General features: G+C 40.0%; 1 pseudogene; it reads right to left on the reverse strand.

The window, feature by feature from the left end:
• Positions 1–1,006: 1,006 nt before the first annotated feature.
• LOC119625151 (cytochrome c oxidase subunit NDUFA4 pseudogene) lies at positions 1,007–1,824 on the reverse strand (annotated as a pseudogene).
• Between the last annotated feature and the right edge of the window lie 18,893 nt (positions 1,825–20,717).

Below are 20,717 nucleotides of genomic sequence, written 5' to 3' on the forward strand. Positions count from 1 at the left end.
AATTTTTGGCTTGGGATTCTAGCACATAAGGGTGGTACAAATTTGTACCTCACACCTGGAAGGGACACATGCTTAATGTATCAATTTCTCACTGGGAGAGTTTTCTACCTTTATTCAAAGATTGAGGCAGATAGCACATCTTCTGCTTCTTTGTGATGGTGGCCAGAGATTTTCTAGATTAGTACTGTCCAGTAGAACTTTCTGTGCTGATGGAAGTGTTCTATATGTATGCTGTCCAACATGGTAGCTACTGGTACTCAGTAACCCACATGTGGTTATTGAATACTTGAAATGTGTGACTGAATAATTGAATTTACATTTTGTTGAATTTTATTTTATTTTATTTTATTTTATTTTATTTTATTTTATTTTATTTTTTTTGGGATAGAGTCTCACTCTGTTGCCCAGGGAGGAGTTGCCCAGGCAACTCTCTTGCCCAGTGGTGTGATCTTGGCTCACTGCAACCTCCACCTCCTGGGTTCAAGCAATTCTCCTGCCTCAGCCTCCTGAGTAGCTGGCACTACAGGTGCTCACCACCATGCCTGGCTAATTTTTTGTATTTTTAGTAGAGGCAGGGTTTCACCATATTGGTCAGGCTGATCTTGAACTCCTGACCTTGTGATCGGCCCCCTAAAGTGCTGGGATTACAGGCGTGAGCCACCGCACCCGGCCCAGATCTCAGTCTTATTTCTTTTCTCACTCTGTATATCTTCCCAGGGTGATTTCATTCCAATTTATGGCTTCAGGTATATTTTATGAGCTGGTGACTCCTAAGTTTGTCGTCATTTTTGAAGCATTAACTGTCTTCTCTGTGTTTCCTCTTCCTCATTGGTTTAGCCCTCATCTCTGCAAAAACAAAAAGTAGAAACAAAAAATACAAAGCAGCAAGTTTTTCTAGGCTCATACGTTTTTTTTCAAGTTTCAGTTATTGATTAATTAAAGTGTAATCTTCAACACATTATATCAACGTGATTTTATGTATTTAGAGGAGAAATACTTCCTGGTTAAGTGGAAAATTGTGTGGATGGCTTCTGGAAAACCTTCATTCTTAAGCAGCTTTATAGTGAAACATTTCACTTAGAAATCTGGACCTTCTTTCTTCAGTTTGCTGTAATCCACATGCACTGAGTAGAACTTATATTGATCCTTGGGACCTAGTTTGTTCCAGGGCCCTGGGTTATTCTTTCTGTCCCAATTAACATCTGGATTGAACAATGCCAGACACAAGAGATACACTGCTGCTCCAGGACCTCCAGCTCCAATAAATACAAAGAGGGGCATCAAGCTTGGCTGCTTCTTGGAATAACTGAGGATCTAGCAGAGCAAGTTTGCGGCAGAGGCCTTCGACTAGAAATGAGAGAACCAACCTACCTACCAGGCCCTGGGCTAAGTAGTATTTGGCTCATAAGTTTTGAGAGCAAGCTCTAAAACTCCAGTGAACAGTTAGCTGCATGCTGTATTTAGGCAGACCTTTGACCCAGTCCTTCCCTAATTTATCTTCAAAATAATTGTGGGGGCACTGAAGAATTGTGGGACACTGGCATGAAGAAGAATCTTAGAGATATTCTTTCATCTAGTTCAATTAATTAATCAATCAATTAATTGACAAAAATTGTATACATTGATGGTATATAACGTGATGTTTTGATATATGTATACATTGTGGAATGGCAAAAGCAGAATAATTGACATATAAATTACCTCACATACTTATCTTTTTTTTTTTTTTAATGATGAGAACTTTGGTCTGTTTTTCTGGTGAATAATATGTAGTAGGACTGGTACCAGAACCAGGTCATCCAGAGATGTTCTGTCTGCTGCCATCAACTCAGGACCTCAGAAGGTGGTACTCCTTCCCTAAAGGTGAATTATTTTAAGTAAAAAAAACAAAGAGAAATCCTTATTTCTAGATGAAATAAGAACCAACAGGAAATTCCAGGAAATTTCAGTTATATCAGTTGTTACAGTTGCTATATAGTGATATAACATCTGTTACAATGAAAACAGCAAGTATATATTTAATATACTTTTACAAAGTCCCCATATTTTCTTTTCTTTTCTTTCTTTCTTTTCGTTTTTGGAGGGTAGCAAGGTTTATTGTAAAGAGCAAAAGAACAAAGCTTCCACAGCGTGGAAGGGTTGCAGCTGCTGGCCAGGGTGACCAGCTTTCATTCCCTTATTGGCCCCTCCCATGTTCTGTTTTTGTCCTATCAGAGTGCCCTTTTTTCAATCCTCCCTGTGATTGGCTACTTTTAGGATCCTGCTGATTGGTGCATCTTACAGACCACTGTTGGTGCATTTTACAGAGCGCTGATTGGTGTGTTTTGCAGAGTGCTGATTGGTGCATTTTACAATCCTCTTACTAGCTACAGAGTACTGATTGGTGCATTTTACAATCCTAGCTACAGATTGCTGATTGGTGCATTTTACAATCCTCTTGTAAGACAGAAGAGTTCTCCAAGCCCCCACTTGACCAAGGAAGTCCTGCTGGCTTCACGTCTCAATCCCCCCTCTAAACAGGACATCCCAGCTGAAAAGTCCCCATATTTTCTTTTAGTAATCATTTTAATGTGTGTGTGAGAAAAGGACACTATTAAAAGAAACTTTTCAACTTTTCTAATTCTGTGTCTACTTTTAGCCAATATTTGTGAGCATCAATCATATCCTTCCTCAGTAATTATATTTTATTGTTTCCTCCCAGGTCATGTGAAAGACTGTGTATAATTCAGAAGAGATATTTCTATGGTGAAAAAAAAATACCCCATATTTAAATCAATTCAAGTTTCTTCTTGACATCTAGGCTGTATCTAGGACACATCTGGACATCTGGAAACATCCAAATTTGACTGACTTTTCCAGTTTTCAGCAGAACATTTAGTAAATAAAAGAATAAGAAATTTGTACTAATCATATTTTTTTAAAAAAAGTCAACAGCACTTCAGTGGGGCTGGTATCCTCATGGCCTGGCCTTTATTTCTTGCTGCATATCAGACTTACCCATGTTGGTGGAGGAGGCTGACATTCAAAGGGTGTGGTTTTTGAGGTTGCCACATGCCTTGCCATGACTTAAAATATCTCTTTCTGACTGCCAGATGGCCTGGGGAAGCACCAAACACAGGATCCACTGACCTCAGAACTTGGTGCTTTAGGAATGGAGCCTCTTTCAAGGTCCTTCTTAAATTTCTGTTTCTAAATATCTGAAGCACATCAAGCCTTAAACTGAGATTTTGAGCTGCTTCTCCTCGCTTTACTGAAAGCAGAGGGTGAGAATTAATTTCGGGCACAGATAGTAAATGCTGACTTTTCATTGTTCCCTTGAGAACACTTTACTCTCCAAAAGAAAGTCTCCCTTCTTCAACCCAAATCTTGTGGAAACTGTGCACATGAGGTGTGGAGAAACCCCATGGGAAAACTGGGAGTCTACAAACAGGCCTAGTCTTTGAGGATGCTCAGCAGGGGTGGAGGAAGGAGTCTCAGGTATCTCTTCAGGTCCAATTCCCTACTGGATATAGATATACAAAATGTAATTTACTTCCAGTTATTGAATGATAATGTCTTGAAACATTAGAAAAATAGTCATCTTGAAGGAAAAGGCAAAGAAGATTATTTGGAGAGGAGTAGGTTTTTTTCTGTTTGTAGAGTGGAAAAGTGAGATAAATTGGTTTGAAAAGAGAAAAGTAAATACATTGCAAGGGAGACTTTATTCATTAAACATTTGTTGAGCATCTACTAAGTGCCAGAGATAGTTCTAGTCTCTGGAGATATAATAGTCAGTGGACTAGACGAACGTATTCTTTGGCCTTATGGACTTCTCAGTCAAGTGAAAGGGGCCCTAACCCAGTGAGTGTGTGCAGTGAGGGATCAGAGGAGATTTCTCTGAAGGAGTGATATTTAAACCAAGACCTGAATAGGGTTAGATGGACAAAGCCCCCAGTTTAGTTTGGCTTCAGTTTCAATGATCCTGTTACAAAGCAAAACAAAACAAAAATTCAGTTCTAAATCCTTTGTTTTTTTCTACTTTAGATTATTGCCTGCCTGAGATACAACTCTGCTTTCAACAAGAGACAATTGGATTGCTATTTTTCTCTCTCCTTTGACTTGATATTTATTATTTCTCATCTCTCACTGTATTATGATTTATTGGTTTACGTCTGTCTCTCGCTATAGATTAGGAGTCACTAAAGGCCAGGGACTGTCTTAATAGTCTTTGTTCAGGCACCACATAGCCCTAGGATGAATAAATAAAGGAATCAAGATGAATGAATAAAAATAACAGTTGTTCTCATGGCATCATTCTGCATCGAGAAAAGTGTCATGTCAAACTATTCTTCCCATCCAATCTATTTAATTGCACAACTAACCAAATCTCCCATCCAGTCTATTCAATAACACTAATGCATTGAGCATCTACCATGTACAGGCCACGTGTTTGTCATGGGGATGTAATGGTGAGCAAAACAGACAAGGCATTGGCTCTTGTGGAGTGTACAGTCTGATGGAGGAAAACAAACTTTATATAAATAATCACTCAAATACTTAATTCCTAATTCTATCAAAAGAAACAATGCAGGTAAAAATATTGAAATAAAAGATTTGAGTTGAAAATGGCAGGAAAACTTAAAGTTTTGCCAAGTTTTTGGATGCCTGTAAGAAATGTGTCTTATATTTGCTTCCTCTTTTCCCTTCTGGCCTCTTGCAGTAATTGAGTTTGTAAAATCAAAAATCCATTTTTTGGGCAAACACCAGCTGATCATTAGTGGTACTTCGATTTTCCCCAAAGTTGTTTTCTTGTCATCCTGATAACTATTAAGCAAGTCAGAATCCAATTTTGCACGGAAGTTTTAAAGCTCTAAAAAATTACCATCGGCCGGGCGCGGTGGCTCAAGCCTGTAATCCCAGCACTTTGGGAGGCCGAGACGGGCGGATCACGAGGTCAGGAGATCGAGACCATCCTGGCTAACACGGTGAAACCCCGTCTCCACTAAAAAATACAAAAAACTAGCCGGGCGAGGTGGCGGGCGCCTGTAGTCCCAGCTACTCGGGAGGCTGAGGCAGGAGAATGGCGGGAACCAGGGAGGCGGAGCTTGCAGTGAGCTGAGATCCGGCCACAGCACTCCAGCCTGGGCGACAGAGCGAGACTCCGTCTCAAAAGAAAAAAAAAAAAAAAAAAAAAATTACCATCGTCTATAATCAGGGATGTTATTCCTGCACATTAAGAGTATGAGAGGATATACCAGGAAAGGGAAATGGAAGAAGAAAACAAACAAACCAAAAAAGCAAATGAGATGACAGATGGATATAGAGATAGAAAATAGGAGTAACAATAATTTGCACTGCTCTCCAAATGTCAGAAAGAGTACTCTTTTTTTTTTTTTTTTTTTTTTTTTTTTTTTTTTTTTTTTAAGAAAGACTACTCTTAGAAGCTTATGAGATAATTATATACAGAACAGGATACACATGTTTTTTTGGCTCCAGATCTAAGAAAATAACTCTTCCGTATTAGAAGATGAACATTGAAGGAACAAACTGACCTTAATATAGTAGGACAATAAACTACTATTAAGTTGATATTTCATAGTTCTCTTTGAAATTTTTGGATGTAAATCAGGATTCCTCTTCCCCCACCCAGTGTTCTTTCCCTTTCTTTCCACACTTTTCTCATTTTTGATTTTTTTTCTTTTCTTTTTCTGGATCTCTGAACTGTGCTGCTAACACACATGATATATATGCTACTGACAATAAGTATGAAGGTGAGAGGGCACATGAAATGGTGTGATGACACTTGATAATAGTATTCACAGATATTTTACTTCTCAGGTAAAAGAAACTGCTAATCATTTGAAAAGGAAAGGCATATTTGTTACTGTTGCTTAATATTGTAAAATGTTTGATGAAAATACTGTCTTCTTTATTCCTAGTCTGGTATTGAATTGCTTACCATTTTAATAAAAATATGAGAGCTGAGTTGGTAAGAATAAAGACAGCAAGAGAGATAGAAAGAAAGATAGAATAAAATAAGTGAACTGGGCGCAGTGGCTCACACTTGCAATCCCAGCACTCTGGGAGGCTGAGGTGGGTGGATCACCTGAGGTCAGGAGTTCGAGACCAGCCTGGCCAACATGGAGAAACCCTGGGTTTACTAAAAATATAAAAATTAGCTGGGCGTGGTGGTGCATGCCTCTAATCCCACCTATGTGAGAGACTGAGGCAGGAGAATTGCTTGAACCAAGGAGGTGAAGGTTGCAGTGAACCAAGATGGCACCACTGCCCTCCAGCCTGGGTGACAGAGTGAGACTCCATCTCAAAAAAAAAAAAAAAAAAAAAAAGAAAGAAAGAAAAGAAAAAAAGAAAAGAAAAAAATAGAAATATGGGACACTACTCACTGCTTCACTATTATAGTAGACTTCCTCCACCTACCCAATGAGCCTCCCATTTGTGTTTACCTTGTCAACCATGGAGGACAACCAAATAAGAACCTTATACAGGGTGCACTTCATATGCCATTAGTCATGCATCCTCAACAGGGGCTATGTCACCCCCAAGGAAGTGAAAATTGGTCATGAGTATATGTAATCTTACTTTTTAATGTATAAAGCCATACATATATATATATAAATAAATACATAGATAGTTTATATAATATTAAAATTTCATGGGGGCAATTAAGAAAAAATGTCTGAAAATGTTTTTTAGGGGGACAACAATAATGAAAACAAATGATTGAGAGACACTGGCCTTAATTGTATCTTCATGCTTTGTAGAGGAGGTAATTTACTTCTGGGTGAAGCTACTTTATCTTAAAGAGCTTGATATTTATACTGCAACACCAACTAGGAAATGACCATTATTGAATGAAGCCAAAATGGTACCATGACTACCAAATGGTGGAGAAGCTTGAGGCAAATGGACAGGCTTCTCAATAGCCTTACTATAAACCCAACAAATATAGCCCCAAATTGACTATTTGTACTGGAAATAAAGAAGTGATATGAGGTAAATCAGTTTTTGCTTATTTGCAGATTTTTTTTCCCCCTGAGACGGAGTCTTGCTCTGTTGCCCAGGATGGAGTGCAGTGGCACAATCTTGGCTCACTGCAACCACTGCCTCCCAGGTTTAAGCAATTCTGCTGCTTCAGCCTCCCGTTACAGGCGCACACCGCCACGCCCAGCTACTTTTTTTTTTTGTATTTTTGGTAGAGACGGAGTTTCACCATGTTGGCCAGGCTAGTCTCGACCTGTGACTTCGTAATCTGCCCACTTTGGCCTCCCAAAGTGCTGGGATTACAGGCCGTTAGCCACTGTGCCTGGCCTGCAGATTTTAATTTACAGAGTCTATAATTTCAGGGATACATGTACAGTAGACATTTTCACAACTGACTCTCACTTAATTGACTTGCCAGATTAATAGAGGTTCTCCACATCCTCTATAATATATCCCGCTGAGGTCCATGGCACTCTGCACACTCTATGTTAGTAGGCTACTCACTATTATACCCTATGCTTCTGTTATCTTCAGTTTTATGCTTACTTAGAGTAAACTTGGTTTACTCCCAAACCCGTTTATACTGGTTGCATTTGTTACTATACTTAGTTATTATTTAATGAAATAAGAGGTAAGTCTATGAATGCAAAAGGAAAGGGGATTATTGTTTCTACAAAACCCAAATTGAATGCTTTAAGAGTCAGTAAGGAAAGTCACAATTTAAATTAAGAACAGTCAAAGTGATTCTATGCTTCTTCCAAGCCATGTTCAAATACAGGTACAGAATAGGCAGAGCATGAAGGAGGTAGATAAGGTATAGGGAATTAAAGGTGTACCTAATAGGTTAATGAATATCGTGATGAATATTGGACTTTAAGCTGGTTAAGGAGAAAAACAAGAACATGAAAGTCTTGAGAGGTGATGATAAGATGGTAGGCTTTGTCAACTGGAGGGCATTGGGTTATAGTCAGAGTCATCTGAAATGTTGCAGGTTGTGATTAGAGGATGAAATGCTTGAAATTAAGATTATGAAGGGGGTTCAGTTAATGGTAGCAATGGTAATGACAAGAAGGGATTAGGTGGTGAAGTGCTGTAAAGGACAACTAAATAGGGATAAATAAAAAGACAGCAGAGGCCAGGTTATTGGAAGGATACTGAAATCACTAAGAATTACCCCAGGAATGTAATTGGAGGGAGACAGTGAAATGATCAGAATACATTGTCATGTAATTGTAAGTGATGTCGTTAAGTGCCAGAGATACTCAGAGAAAAGAAAACATTATGTGTTGCCATGGTTGGAAAAGCATTGTGGAGGAATGGGGATTGCATCTGAGGGTTGAAGGCCGAAGAATCAGGCAGGATAGATGGAGAGGACAGGGGAAGGTGTTTCGGGTTATGAGTCATAGAGTGAGCAAAGGCCAAATGGCAGGAAGGAGCATGGTATGTTTTTGATGTCAGTGAGTTTAGGAGGTGTGATGGCTTTGGATTGTAAAAGGTTTGGAATGCTAGACCAAGGTGGTTTTTTTTTTTTTTTTTTTCCCGCTTTTTCTATAGAAGAGTAATTATTTTTTGGCTCCTGCTTTTTAGAATTCTCTCAATGGAGTAATCTTTTGTGTTTGTGTCTTAGAGAGACAGGGTCTTGCACTGTCACCCAGGCTGAGTGCAGTGGCTCCATCATAGCTTACTGTAACCTGGGCTCAAGTGATCTTCTCACCTCAACCTCCCAAGTAGCTAGGACTACAGGTGTGCACCACCATGCTTGGCTAGTTAAAGAAAAATTATTTTTGTCGAGTCAGGGCCTTGCTATGTTGCCCAAGCTATTCTTGAACTCCTGGCCTCAAGTGATCTTCCTGCCTCAGCCTCCTGAAGTGCTGGAATTACAGGCATGAACCATCATACCCAGCCTCAATGAACTAATCTTTACTGATATTATCTTTTGAGTGAGAATTTATTCTTGTATTAAAATTTTAGGTTGTGAGAAATTGCCTTCATTTGTAAACATAGGTCAATAGTCATTCATGCATGTTAAACTATAAAGGGGCAGATGGAAATAGATCAGAAAGTTAGACTACAAAAATTGAGTCTGAATCCAAGCTCACTTAGTGGCTGTATTCTCAGAAGCTTGTGTCTGTTAAACTTCAGATTCTTTATCTTTGAACCCAGATCTTAGAGCTCTTCATCTTAGAATGCCACCCCTTCAAATTTCTGATTTTTTTTTTTTTTGAGATGGAATTTTGCTCTTGTTGCTGAGGCTGGAGTGCAGTGGCACGATCTCGGCTCACTGCAACCTCTGCTTCCCAGGTTCAAGCGATTCTCCTGCATCAGCCTTCTGAGTAGCTGGGATTACAGGCATGCACCACCATGCCTGGCTAATTTTGTATTTTTAGTAGAGACGGAGTTTCTCCATGTTGGTCAGGCTGGTCTTGAACTCCCACAGGTCATCTGTCAGCCTTGGCCTCCCAAAGTGCTGGGATTATAGGCATGAGCCACTGCGCCCAGCTGATTTTTTTTTTTTTTTTTCCTGGAGAACTAAAAGTAAACTGAGTTGACTCTGTCACAACCACTTCCTTTTGACTTCCCATGTAGTATCTATTGATTTGAGAAGAGATATTAAGCTCTCACAAGACTCTGTATATAGGGACGTTTTGACCAAAGTCTTCTGTGTCTTTAGCCAAAACAACATGGAAGGTCAAACTATCAGAAGGCTGCTAAATGAGGTGTAATCAAAATAAGGGTAATTTTTCTGAATGAGACAAATGTGTATTGATAGTGGGCTTTGCATGGCCTATGTGTCCATCCCCAAATGGGTCTTCCTGTCCTTCTTCATCAGTTATTTCAATCATGGTCCAGGTGGGAAAGAGATGGCACAGTCAAAGGTTTCCTTTAAGAGAAAGACACTTCAACAAAGGGACTCCTTGTAGGGCTGCAGGTAGGATTAAGGGGACTAACAAAGATGATGAAGCACCTAGGGGACTAGCAATGTTGGGAAGCTGTTACTTCTGCTCCTAGGCCTGCAGGGACAAGGAGAGTGAGTGGTGTTAGAGACCCAGAAAGAACAGTAGCCCTGGGAGAGGGGCATCTAAGAGAAGCTGTGGACATAAGTAGAGGAATGCAACCACTTGGGGAAAGAGTAGGCAGAGCAAATACTCTGGTCTCTCTCTTTTCACCCTTGAATCTCCTGCAATTGGTGGAGCCCAACTGGAAGCCAGAAGGGAAGAAAGCCTAGATGATGCGTTCCAAGGTGGTCAACTCCTGAGAGGCAGCAAAGAAGAGAAGTGCTAAAAATAGATCTGGACAGGCAAAAAGAGAACAACCAGCACCCTGCCTCAACCTCCCAAGTAGCTGGGACTACAGGTCTCGATCTCCTGACATCGTGATCCACCCACTTCGGCCTCCCAAAGTGCTGGGATTATAGGCGTGAGCCACTGTGCCCGGCCACATAGAGGTGTTTATAGTATTCTCTGATGGTAGTTTGTATTTCTGTGGAATCAGTGGTGATATCCCCTTCATCAATTTTTATTGTGTCTATTTGATTCTTCTCTCTTTTCTTCTTTATTAGTCTGGCTTGTGGTCTATCTATTTTGTTAATCTTTTCAAAACACCAGCTCCTGGATTCATGGAATTTCTGAAGGGTTTTTCATGTCTCTATCTCCTTCAGTTCTGCTGTGATCTTAGTTATTTATTGTCTTCTGCTAGCTTTTGAATTTGTTTGCTCTTGCTTCTCTAGTTACTTTACTTTTGATGTTAGGGTGTCCATTTCAGATCTTTCCCGCTTTCTGATATGGGTATTTAGTGCTATAAATTTCCCTCTTAACACTGCTTAACTGTGTCCCAGAGATTCTGGTAGTTTGTTCTCATTGATTTCAAAGAACTTCTTTATTTCTGTCTTAATTTTGTCATTCAGGAGCAGGTTGTTCAGTTTCCATGCAGTTGTGCAGTTTTGAGTGTTTCTTAATCCTGAGTTCTAATTTGATTGCACTGTGGTCTGAGGGACTGTTTGCTATGATTTCCGTTCATTTGCATTTGCTAAGGAGTGTTTTACTTCCAATTATGTGGTTGATTTTAGAATAAGTGCTATGCGGTGCTATAAAGAATGTATATTCTGTTGATTTTGGGTGGAGAGTTCTGTAGATGTTTATTAGGTCCACTTGGTTCAGAGCTGAATTTAAGTCCTGAATATCCTTGTTAATTTTCTGTCTCGTTGATCTGTCTAATATTGAATGGGGTGTTAAAGTCTCCCACTATTATTATATGGGAATGTAAGTCTCTTTGTAGGTCTGTAAGAACTTGTTATATGAATCTGGGTGCTCCTGTTTTCAGAGCATATATATTTAGGATAGTTAACTCTTCTTGTTGCATTGATCTGTTTACCACTATGTAATGCCCTTCTTTGTCTTTTTTGATCTTTGTTGGTTTAAAGTCTGATTTATCAGAGACTAGGATTGCAACTCCTGCTTTTTTTTGCTTTCCATTTGCTTGGTAAATACTCTTCCATCCCTTTATTTTGAGCCTATGTGTGTCTTTGCATGTGAGATGGGTCTCCTGAATACAGTACACTGATGGGTCTTGACTCTTTATCCAATTTTCCAGTGTGTCTTTTAATTGGGGCATTAGCCCATTTACGTTTCAGGTTAATATTTTTATGTGTGAATTTGATCCTGTTGTCATGATGCTAGCTGGTTATTTTGCATATTAGTTAATGCAGTTTCTTCATGGTGACTTTATATTTTGGTTTTGTTTTGCAGTGGCTGGTACCAGTTTTTCCTTTCCATATTTAGTGCTTCCTTCAGGAGCTCTTGTAAGGCAGGCCTGGTGGTGACAAAATCTCTCAGCATTTGCTTGTTAAACAGACATTTTTCAAAACAAGACATACAAATGGCTAATAAACATATGAAAAAATGTTCAACATCGCTGATCATCAGAGAAATGCAAGTGAAAACCACAGTGAGATACCATCTTACACCAGTCAGAATGGCTATTAATAAACAGTCTAAAAACAGCCAATAATGGTGAGGAGAAAAGAGAATGCCTATATACCATTGGTGGGAATGTAAATTAGTACAGCCTTTATGGAAAACAGTATGGAGATTTCTCAAAGAACTAAAAATAGAACTAGCATTTGATCCAGCACTCCCACCACTGGGTATATACCCAAAGGGAAAGAAATCATTATGTCAAAAAGATACCTGCCCTCCCATGTTTAGTGCAGCACTAATCATAGTGGCAAAGATATGGAATCAACACAAGAGTCCATCAACAGAGGATTGAATAAAGAATATAGGATATAGCTACACATGGGAGATATATATATATACACACACATACACACGTACAAAGGGTGGTGTGTATGTGTGTACATATATACACACACACACACACACAGATATACACATACACATCCATAGATACCATGGAATAATACAGAGCCATAAAAAAGAATGAAATCATTTGCAGCAACATGGATGGAACTAGAGGTTATTATTCTCAGTGCAATAACTAATAAACAGAAAGTCAAACACACATGTTCTCACTTAAAAGAGGAAGCTAAACAATGTACACATGGACATACAGAGTGAAATAACAGACATTAGAGACACCAAAAGGTGGGAGGGTGGGAAGTGGGTGAGGGTTGAAAAGTTACCTATGGGGTACAATTCTCACTATTTGGGTGGTGGGTACACTGAAAGCCCAGACTTCACCACTATGCAATATATGCATGTAAGAAACCTGTATTTGTTCTTCCTAAGTATATATTTTTTTAATTTTAAGAGTAATCAGGACAAAAACATAAGGGTATTCATTACCTTTCAGTTGCAAGACATCTAATATGGTGTATCTCTTTAGAGCTTGAGTGGAGTCACTTAGGAAATGGTGGAGTGGCCCAAATGGCTCTGGGAAGTCATAATTAACTGTGCTTCATAAAAGTGTACCTGTATTTTTCTGGAGAACTTCCAAATTTGTTAAATCCACACAAGCCCTTGATAGTCAAGGACATATGCATCATGATGAAACAAACAACATTAGTCAATCAGTGAACAGACTGAAGTCCCAACCACATTGCTTGTTAGAGAAAAATATAATACAGGTGACCAAATTCTATAGGTTGTTTGAAACATAACAGAACTAAGGTTGAAAATAAGATCCTGTGAGGGAGTTGAGTGAGGAATGAATCTCAGGGCCTTCACCACTTACTGCTCTCTGGTCAGGATTTTTCTCTCTAATCTGAGTAAATTGCCCTCATTCTTCCAGGTTCAGAGTAAACAGAACCTCTTCAAAGATACTGTCTCCAGCCATCATAGACTACACACACACACTCCCCACTTCTGACCCATCTAAAGCAGGTCTCCCTGCTATAATCTCCACTGCACTCTATACAGCATAGTGGGAATGCCAAGAAGAAAAAGTAACTACAGATGTGTTCGTGCTATTAAGTGTTTAATGTCTGTGTCCTCCAGTAGACTATAAAAATGATGAGGATGAACCCATGTCTCTCTCATTTCCAGCTGTATCCCCTCTGTCTAGCTCATAGTAAGGGCTCAATAAGGCATTTACTGAAGGAATGAAACACTCCACCATTGCTTTGTGACCCCCAATCAATATGCCTGCAATTGTGAATCTTTTTCTCGCTGGTACTCTGGCCATGGTAATCTTCCCATCCCTGGTTTCCCAGGGATATGATAATAGATATATTCTTGCTGAAAATAGCATTTTGCCACTAGCTAGGACATATACATTGCTGTCTGTTCTCTACCCTATATTCCTGTCTGAGCTGTGCTCAATGATGCAGAAGACTCAAAGACCTAACATCTTCACAACTCATTTCTCTTACAACCAAGGTCAGAGTCATGCCTAGCCACTCAGCATCTCCCTCCTCTTTCTCCTGGGCCTCTTGTGGTTCCCTTCTGGACCTTGAGAGATGAGGAGCTTCCTGCACAGAATGCAAACCCAGACTCAGTTTACCATTTAGAATGCAGAACAGGAAAGGTAACTGACTTGGGAATTCCAGCAGCTAACACACAGACTTGAAGTCCCACAGATTTAGTGATCAAATGTAGTTGGACCACTTTCTAGTTATATAATAATCTCAGAAAGTCACAGCCACAATTCCTCATGTGTCAAATAGGGATGAGAATACCTCACTCGATATATTGTCCATATCTTACACAAAGTGTAAATCTCCCCTGCCTTTAAGACACAAAGAAGGTTTGATGAATCTCCATTTCACACTTACTGTAGGGGCTGAATAAATCTTTGTTGGAGCAACCAGAATGTATCCTTGAATATATGTTCGATATATTTATGTGGATTGATTTTACTCTACAGCATGAATGCCACCAGAACCCTATTTTTAAATTAGCATAGTATTCCTCCTTGATGTACAATCCTTTAATAATATATACCATTATAAACAGCAAAGTATCATTGAAGAGTCTTTAAGAATTATTGTGGTCAAGCTGGTCAGTGAGAAGCCCCATGGCTCTCTCATACACAGCAAGCCTACCAGGATAGTATCTTCTTTGATCTAAATTCCAGATAGAAACTTGCCTTTCATTTCAGTTTCTAATCTTCCTCAAAGCTCTGCCTTACAGAGATTGGAATTATCACATGGTGATTGTGGGGGAAATAATGAAGCCTGGGACTTTGTGTTTGAGCTGTGTGGTATTATTCCAGCTGTTGCTATGAAAAACTTTGTCAAAAAAAATAGACAAAGATGAAGTTAAGAAAATCACGCATATTATCACAAACCAGCAGGACCAAAGCCTGAAAACAAACAAACACTATGCTAAACCTAAGAGAAAGAAAAATCAGAAATAATGGCCATATTGATTGATTAATCCCACTGAATAAACAAATATTACAAAAAGACATATTTGCAGGAACAATTCATGAGGCTTTATCAAGGATTACATGAAAAATAATGTGTTACATGAAAAACGTGGTTAAAAATCGCTTAAAACAATTACCTAAAAACCTTTTGATCACTTAGAGAGACAGGCCTATTACTTCAAGTTATGAAAGCAACAGCTATCATTTATTAGAGGCATCCTGCCCCCGGGTACTGTGCTAAGCATTATGCATGCATTTCTCATTTAATCCTGATAACAACTTAGGGAGTTGGTACTACCATTATCTCCATCTTATAGATAAGCAAATCTAATCTTACAAAACTTAAGTAATTTGTCCACAATGATACAACAAGTAGAAAAGAAGAGATTTGAACTCAACTTTGACTCAAAAAATGAAACTCTAGATTTGAGCATCATGTGAAAGATAGACACAGTCCTGACAAACTAGCAGCTTAATCATATGATTGATTGATAATGCAGAGGTTAAGAGCAAGGTTTTTACAGAGAAATGTACCTTCTGTATAGGCAAATCTGACCTTCAGCCACCAACTTTATAAAGATTCAGCAGAAGTCTGTGTGTGACTTGCAAAGTCTTCCTTTACTCCACGATATGATGCGGTTCTTATTACTTCCCTGCTGACTTTATATTCACGTAGGTCCAGACAATAGAAGATGCAAAACTTGTGTAGTTGTGACATCATCCTGGAGAAATTAATCCTGACCAGATCATGAATTTGTGTACTGTCAGCAAGAGAGATACATCATGAACCCAGGTAGTGCTGATCTGAGCATCAGGACAGCTCCATGACAAAAGGTCCATTCACTTGATCATCTGAAAAAAAAACAGAGGGGGAGTGACAGAAAAAAGTCAATTGAGGCCGGCGCAGTGACTCACGTCTGTAATCCCAGCATTTTGGGAGGCCGAGGCAGGTGGATCACGAGGTCAGGAGATAGAGACCATTGTGGCTAACATGGTGAAACCCTGTCTCTGCTAAAAAATACAAACAATTAGTTGGGCGTGGTGGCCGGTGCCTGTAGTCCCAGCTACTTGGGAGGCTGAGGCAGGAGAATGGTGTGAGCCCGGGAGGTGGAGCTTACAGTGAGCAGAGATCACGCCATTACACTCCAGCCTGGGTGACAGAGTGAGACTCTGTCTCAAAAAAAAAAAAAAAAAAAAGTCAATTGCCATCACTAAAGGTGGGGGAAACTATCACCAATCATATTCCATCTAAATTATTATGACAGTATAAACTTATAAGTCTTAGGACCCAAAGAGATTGTTATTAGAGAAATCTACACTTCTCAAAAATCCTGTTATTCTGAAGATCTAATGGTCTCACTGAGCCATGCTCTTTTTGGGCTCACTGAGGCCCAGCCACCTGCCTTGTTGCTGACATTCCACAAAGGTATCAACAGCTCTGTGTTTGGCTGATTTTTTAAATTTTTTTGAAACCACTAGGACATTTGTATATTTTCTGGAAACAGGAATGTTAATTAAATTTGACTGGAGTTGAGAGGGCAAGGTAAGGAATGCATTTCACTCCACATCTTGTATTGAACCTAATTTGACCCTCTCTGATTCCCTACTGTGCAATCAGTGGAATGGTAAGGAAGCAACCTCTGGCCCCTTCAGGAACTGCAATCTTGTCCTAGCCTTGGGAAAACTGTCATGCTTGGTTTTCCTCCTTTTGGAACAATGTTAAGGGCCTTCCTCCCCTAACATGTTGTTTAGTACAGCCCCTTCAGGAAATAGAACTGTTAACTTCAACATTGCTCTCAGTGGTCTCTCATGTTACCAGGCCCCCATGGGAACCTTCTTATCCTCCCCCTCACTGCATCTCCCTTCCCCCTACCCCTTCCCACCAGTTCCCACACTCACTGAATAAGGAAGGTCAATCTGAATACATCTGTCCACATCTCCAGAATGTCACAGAGGAGTAACAGCTGTTGACCTCTGTTCCGAACACATTATCCTGTTTGTCCCAAAAGTAGCTTGGGTGAGTTCCAGCTAATATATGCAATCTCTACTTCCTATGGGGAACTTAAGGCCAGCAGAGTATACTCCCCACACTTGCTTTTTGGCATTGGAATAAAAATACAACCTGTTTTCATGTACCAAATCCTATCATTGCTATTAATAATATTAATGATTATAATAACAATTATGGCCAAAATGTATCAAGCATTTGCTAGATGCTAGATATAGCACAAAGCTAAAAGCATCCCAAGTTTTTAAGCCTTAATTTTTCCTTTAAGTTTTAGAAAAGGCAGTAATTTTCTTTCTCCCTAAGTGACTATACTTCCACATCTTAATATATACACACACACAAAGCCTTTATTAACCTCTCATAGGTACAGGTAATAAAACTGAAGACTGTGTGCTTTCTCCTAGAAATACTGGAGGAAAAATAAAGGAACTCAGGGAGGAAAAAATACCTGAATCTGAGATGTTGCAAGATACCCAATAGTAAGGTAAAGAGCAAAAGTAAAGAGGCTACAGCCCAAGACAAGGTCCAGACAAATCTAGTATTTGTCTGATTATCCATCCAGAAACACCCATTAACATCACAGTGCATATGATGTCATGTATACATTGTCTTGAGGAAAATTCCAGGCTAAACTTGTTCTTACAGAATTTACCTTCCATTATGTTACAGATGGCTCAGATTTGGAATGACTGGTACTTGGCTCATCATTCTCTTCATTGAGAGGCCAGAGTCAATAGTGGAAACACGAGGAAATCTCATCCCTTTCAGGAGTCTGATCTAGGTTGACCTCTCATGCTAGGTTGTTCATTGTATGAAATTCACCCAGCTTTGCTATGCCAAATTGTTATAGGACTTCTGGAAAATCGGAATTATGTAACTGGCCTCTAAGCAGAAAAAAGGAGGGTAGGAAGGCTTATAATGACCTTGAAACTGCACTTGCTTACCCCAAACCCTGTGTTCTGTGACTACGACACAGAAAGTGTTGCCCTACACTGTGGGGCCAGGAGAGACTAAGGCAGTCCTCTTGCCTCCAGGGAGCTCAAGTCTGGAAGAAATACTGAGGAAGAAGGCCCTAACTTGCCTGAAAAGGTTTCTCTGGCCAGAGGTGCTATGAGTTGGAGGATAACCAAAACTGGCCAGATCAGCATGGCGAAGAGAGGGCCTTCCCTTCCAAGCAAAGTATACACTACTTGGAAAAGTTTTAAAGTGTATGGCTTACTAAGGGAACCACAAGGAGCTCAGTGTGGCTGGAACAGAAAGGACACTGAGGAAGGGCCCAGGAGGTGACAGGTAGTTGAGGTCGGTGACAAAGGGCCTTTTATGCCTTGCTAAGCAGTTTGCTCTTTGTTCTGAGAGCAATGAGGAACCCTCATAGGCACAGGTGATAAAACTGAAGACTGTGTGCTTTCACCTAGAAATATTGGAGGAAAAATAAAGGAACTCGGGGAGAAAGAAACACCTGAATCTGAGATGTTGCAAGATACCCAATAGTAAGGTAAAGAGCAAAAGTAAAGAGGCTACAGCCCAAGACATGATATGGGTCAGCACACAGGTCTGGGTTGCCGGGACAGATTTAGGAGGTAGCAGCATACGAAAGCCAGGATTTCAAATAGGTTGAATCTCTTACAGCAGCGCCAACAGATTGAAATCAGCTCTCTGACTTACTGTGTTGTACAGGATTTCTGAAACTTCATATCAGTTCAATGGGAGCATAGGAAGGGGAGGAGGTGCATAGGAAATAGTATTCCTGGGACTCCCGGGACAGGGTGAGAATAAAGCCATGAACCCAGATCAGATTGCAGGCTGCTGTTCCCCACCTGTCCCTTAAATCTTGGCATTTTTCCATTGTTGGAGTTTGAGGTGGCTAATAAATTACTCCTTCCTACTTGCTAATTCAGTTCTAAATCCTGTAAGACAGACCAAGAAAGAAAAAGGAGTCAGGCAGACACAGAGGAAAATGCCACTGATAGAGGACTACCCGAGAACGTGGCTGAGCTATGCAGTCAAAACAAGCACCCCAGAATTATTAGGCAGACCTACCCACCCATCACAGTTCTTTCTCAGAAACCACAGGTACCACCTCAAGGGAGAGAGTCTTTACCACTAAGCTACTACATGGTCCAGAGCAGGACGCTTGCTTTCTGCAGGGAGGCAGGTCCCCAAGGTGGGAGCAGGTGGCAGCAGGAGGCAGAGGGAGAAAGACTGAAGATATAAGCAGTAGAGGATAATCTGCAGGAGAAAAAAACGAGGCAATGAGAAATGGCCCTAGGATGCCAGCTAATACTTTAGCATTCATTAAACAGGAGCAAGCTTCCTTTGAGACTGTCACATTTGTCTAGGAAAACAGAAGTTATAGCAGTTATAGATGAACTAGCGTTGATCAGGCACTTTTCAATTCACACATGTTATCTCATAGAAATACTGTATAGGAGTCAGTATTATTCCATTTTATAGATGGAAAGATCTAGTAAGTAGCAGAAAAGGATTCAAACACAATCCTTCCTGTCTAAGATTGTAATCTTGGGAAAGCTGATGGATTCTTTGACTCTGGCTTCTTGCTCTTTGCCATTAAACCATCACTTCAGAATGAGCTTCCACTAGACTGTGTGAATGAGTGAAAGGGGCATTATCAGAAACCATCGTTCGGTTTGTGTGGTGGAGGGTGGGAAGCGGAGGATGGGGGTGAGTGATTGGCCTCATTTTCCAGCAGTGTATGTGTTTCCTTTTCTCTGCCACTTTGCCATTATCTGTTATTTTTTGACTTGTTAATAATAGCCATTCTGACTGATGTGAGATGGCATCTCGTAGTGGTTTGATTTGTGTTTCTCTAATGATTAAGGATGTTGAGGATTTTTTATATGCTTGTTTGTTGCATGTATGTCTTCTTTGGAGAAGTCTGTCCTTTGCCCAATTTGTAATGGGGTTGTTTGTTTTTTGCTTGTTGAATTATTTAAGTTCCTTGTAGATTTTGGGCATTAGACCTTTGTCAGATGCAGTTTCTGAGTTTTTCTAGTTTTAAATTGTCTTGTGCTACTATGAAGAATTTTTATTTGATTAACTGGAGACAGACCCTCCTTGCAAGTTCAATTTCTAAAATCTCTGAAGAAATGAACAAACATTTCTTCTTCCCTCTCTCTTTCTTCCCTTCAAGCTGCAGAAATAGAAGCATTTTAATTTCAGCAGAGGGAAGTAAAGGTGAAGTGTTTACTCTGGGTCCACCCTCAGACATTTGGGAAACCAGGCTAACTTCTCAGGGCTTGCTGTGTCTCTATTGAGAAATTCAGACTTCCTATAAATAGCATTGATAAGGTGCTGAGCAATGACGGGTGGCAGACAGGCTAGTGATTTGCATTCCGCTTGCAGATGTTGTCCCTGAGGACTCTGAGGCTACCACCCAAGAGAATAGGGAGGGCTCTGGCTGGCTGAATGGACTTTCTCCAGGTCCTAGGGGTCAGAGTTTCAAGAAAATTATGTCCCTTCTTTTCCCAGATCTCTACTTAGGGAAGGTTTATGGAAATGCACAATATGTACTCAAGATTGTGGATTTATTCTCTCTATCTCTCTCTAAGCTCTCTATATCCATTACTCTCTTTTTATTTCTCAGAAATTCAGTCTCTGAATTAGTCTGCAAGCTGGACAAAGTTATGTATGTGTTTCTGTGCAAGCATGAGATTAAGTACTTATTGCCTCTTCCCTTTTTCCACTCAGTCAGAATGCAAAAAAGTGTCTCATATGAAAGAGGATGTGTGGGCATTTTGTCCCCAACATTCCTCTTATATCCAACTGGCAAGACTGTGTCCAATAAGTCTGACAGCTCTTAACCATTTTTTGTGTCAGGGACCACTTTGGTGGTCTGGAAACCTGAAGACCCCTTCTCACAATTATGTTTTGAAATGCATAA

The sequence above is a fragment of the Chlorocebus sabaeus genome, chromosome 10 (genome assembly GCF_047675955.1).
Source record: "Chlorocebus sabaeus isolate Y175 chromosome 10, mChlSab1.0.hap1, whole genome shotgun sequence".
NCBI lineage: Eukaryota > Metazoa > Chordata > Mammalia > Primates > Cercopithecidae > Chlorocebus > Chlorocebus sabaeus.